At 46.3% G+C, this 3,895-nt stretch overlaps 1 non-coding gene across 1 annotated transcript; it reads left to right on the top strand.

Moving 5' to 3' along the window:
* Positions 1 to 3,488: 3,488 nt before the first annotated feature.
* Positions 3,489 to 3,561, top strand: TRNAK-UUU (transfer RNA lysine (anticodon UUU)). The gene has a single exon. It is a non-coding gene; the product is annotated as a tRNA-Lys (tRNA).
* The last annotated feature ends 334 nt before the right edge of the window (positions 3,562 to 3,895 follow it).

Here is a 3,895-nt window from a genome sequence, read left to right as displayed (position 1 = left end):
GCATCTCCTCTACTTCAATTCAAACTAGCGCTTCGCCCCTTTCCTCTTTCTTTGCTGCAATAGATGAGATTGGCATTGGCCTAGTTCCAATCCTTTGTCAAGTCACTTAAAAGCAGCCTCCTCATTTGCTGCAGGTGAGAAAGGGCCTTGCTTTCCGCTGGCCTGATTAGTAGTAAGAAGACTGATGATCTACCCGTCTCCGAGGGGGTAGACCTGCCGGCAACTCCTACGGCAAAAGAAAAGCGAACTCTTCCTTCCTTAAGCAGCGCTATGCTTCATCCATCCTCAAGGTCAACGGTTCTAGCCTCCTGAACCGTCATAATGGACTTATAAAAAGCCTCTTCTGCCATTTTTACCGATTTGGCTATTTGGGCCGTTTTACTCATTTCTTTGATTACCAGGGCGACTGCCCGCTCTACCACGTGCATAAACTAATTATCTCATGATAGGCCAAAGCGTGACCTTTTTTCTGGCCAAACTCTGTGACAGGGATATAAAGAAGGGTGTAATCCCGATTTCTCTAAAGCGCTACTTTCCCGGCCATCATGCATCGCTCCAACCTCCTATTGCCACAGCCTTACAAGCAAGAAGTTCAAAATATCAATAGGGACCTTACTGCCGTTCCCAGCTTAAGCGTCTACACCTCCCAACAAAGTGAATGTACCTTATGGAACCTCCGATAGGGACTTGGATGAGGCCCCTTATTGATAGCAAAGGGCCTTCTCCACCTGCTCTGTAGATGGAACCTTCGTAGAGCTACCACTTTCGATAATCATTTTGGTCTTATTGCCCCGGCCAAGGGCACACCACATTCGAAAGAGATCCCTCAGACTCCAGTCCTACCCCGTCTTCTTAGGATTAAGGTTGCAGCACAGTTTAATGTAGAAGTGGCTATGATAGCAAAGAGCAGAATCCATTTCTTAAATTCAGATAATAGTGGAGAGCACTGCTAGAAAGATAAAGATGGCGATAAGAGATTCGTTCTGTCTTTCTTCACTTCTGATCTTTATCTATGATATTAACTTGAACTTGAAGACGAGTCTTATTCATAACTAGAAAGCAGATCGAAAGAAGCATAGGTACACTTCACACTAACCCAATCCAGATGAAACTACTATTATAGTATAGGAACCCAGCTTCTCTTTTTTAGCGAATAAAGATGGAAGTCGCTCTTACACTGACTATATTCAAAATCTTTCTAATTTATCATATGAAAGAAGGAGAAAGGGGGCTGCTACTGCAACCAAGCAATTGGTGCAGACGCTCTACGATGCAATCAGACAATGAGAGAGCGGACTCTCTTTCTCTAAGGGACACTTCCTCATTTTATTCCACCCTCCGTGGAGGGGGAGTACCATGTAGTTAGGAAGATGATCGATGCCTAAAGCATGTCTACTTAAGATCTCTATCCTTTCTGGTGATCAAGATATCCCAAGAAGAGAGACCTGACGGCGCGCCTTTACTAGAAGAGAAGGAAAGAAGACACTTACTAGAAATCTATTCCACCGGAAGACTACCGCTTGATTTCTCTCTGTCCACAGCCATGACTCACCCACCTTTCCATCCCCCCTCAAAGATCCACCCGATCGATGAAGACTTGAACCGAACTCGCAGTGATCAAATCGACTTTGGAGAGTCAATCCTCAGGGCAAGCCAAAGGAAGGACGGGATAGAGCTCAAAGACAGGCTGAAGGCAGAGAAGGATAGACGAGACAAGGAAGCAAAGGAGAGAGAAAAGAAAGATCGGAATAGAATAGAGGTAACGGTTGAACGAACGGTAGACCCAACTCTGTATACTTAGCCGGAAGCAGGGCATTCCACCGATTCCACTTAGGGAGAAAGCCTTTCCCCTATCTATTTGAACCTGATCTGCAAATGGATATCCGGTAGACTTGGTAAGGTAAAAGGGCCCCGACTTATTTGATTTCCAGAATTAGAGTTCGACCGCAGCTGCCCCTTTTTTGTTTTGGGGGGATCAAGTTCCTTGCCAACTATCGACCCCGATCTCTTTTCATTTCTTTCTTTTGGGTATTACTAGCCTAGCCTTCGTCAATCACACTAAAGCAGAGCACCAACTATGGCAAGGCCCCCTTAAGGGTTAGGTTAGTCAATCCGGCCCGAGACGCGTTCGTTGACAAAACCGCCGTAGGAATGGAGACCTTTCAATAGAGCGGAGGCGAACTTATCAACGAGAAAGAGGCCCTACTCACTACAAACGAATACACCACAAGATCGAACTGCACTCATGCCTCTCCCGCATCAATCAAGTTGACCGACCCCCTACGTAGTTCTTCTATCAATCATGTACGTAGGTAGGGTCCTCCATTCTGATTGGTATATCATGAAAAAAGAAAGCCATTTGCACCAGGCGCACTGCGCTTTCCCTTGCCTAGATGTTCGCCTTTCTAAGTCAAGTAATGGTGACCCGCCGAAGACTGGAGCCTCATAACATGTTGACGAAGACCCCCGAACTGAGGGTTCGATCAGTAGAGGGGACGACTTTGCCTCCCCGGAAGAAGAATAGCCCCGCTCTCTAGCCGACTGATCCCGTTGATCATATAACTGGGAGGGAACGTGTCACATTAGAGGTGAACGATCAGAGATGTCCGATAATTACCACGATGAGGCTGGTCCCTCTTTGATTTTAGTAGACTAAGCTATGAATATGAATGAAGAAATGAATGCCGGGCTCTTTCTTTCACTGCTAACCCCAATAAGTTTCTTACTTAATGCTTATATTTTCTGTTTCGTCGAGCCCCGAGCTTGTGGTCCTTCTTTGAGTGTGGGTTCCATTGGATGAATCTCTCAAGTCAAGGTTCACGTACATAGCAGCAAGAATGGTCGCCTCGCTCGGGAGCCAAAACGAACACGCCTGCTACCTACTGTACTGGACCTTCGACCAGGCATTCTACCCTTGTCGAATCGGAACCAACCACCACTGTATTGCGCTCGAACAGTTGAGCGGCCGCCGGCCAGCAACTTCCGTACCGTACACAGATATAGATTCATTCTTCGTACCTGGTCCAACTTCACAACCCTTCGCGGGTTGGTCAGAAGTCAGTCTTGTTTGGTAAGACTCTATTGAACAAAGCAAAGAAAAGAGAGTGCTCGACCGGAACAACGGCCAACAAAGACCGTAATTACATAGATAACTGCTCCTCCCTTTCCTTTAAGGCTTTAAGGGAACCCCGTATGGCGGCCGGAAAGAAAGACGACCTCACCTTCTCGTAGATGGTGTCAGTGAGAGCAACTTGAGTATCCCCCGTTGACCTTCTTTTGTAGATAGAATCTTCAATGAGTGGAAACCACTTTAAAGGTGCGCTTGTTGAGTAAGGCCGTTTTCTTGCAGGAGTGCGCGCGCCCTTATTCTTCGCTTGCTCCGCAGTACGAGCCTCATACAGAGCTGCGCCCCTTTAATATGATGAGGAGAAGAGGGGCCGCCCTCTTTTCTGCACCAATCTTTATTTACTACTATATTTATATATTTGGGGTGTATAGCTCAGTTGGTAGAGCATTGGGCTTTTAACCTAATGGTCGCAGGTTCAAGTCCTGCTATACCCAAACAAACCTACCTTACACTATACCTATAAATGAATAAGGATGCGTAGTAACGTTCAAAGATCACTCTTTGGCCTTTAGACTCGCTTCAGCGACTTCGCCCTTTAAGTGAGAAGGGGGTGAGGTAAGGAGTAGTATAAGAGTGGCTCGGTCATCAATAGGCCTCTCCTTATTTGATTCATTCTATAGGGCGGGGCTGCAGACCAACAATCCAGCAAAAGGGCTTAAAAGCTCCTTTATCAAACCTTCCCCTTTTCATAATAATAAGGTAAGCATCAAAGCCCAGCAAACCCAACCTATACAAAGAGCTCTTTTCAGCCCCTACTCCTAACAAGTG

This window comes from Gastrolobium bilobum, unplaced genomic scaffold, assembly GCF_033153095.1.
Source record: "Gastrolobium bilobum isolate Gb01-03AN ecotype WA unplaced genomic scaffold, APGP_CSIRO_Gbil_v1 utg53380, whole genome shotgun sequence".
Lineage (NCBI taxonomy): Eukaryota > Viridiplantae > Streptophyta > Magnoliopsida > Fabales > Fabaceae > Gastrolobium > Gastrolobium bilobum.
The sequence above is the reverse complement of the archived record's forward strand: the minus strand, read 5'-3'. Positions and strand labels throughout refer to the sequence as shown.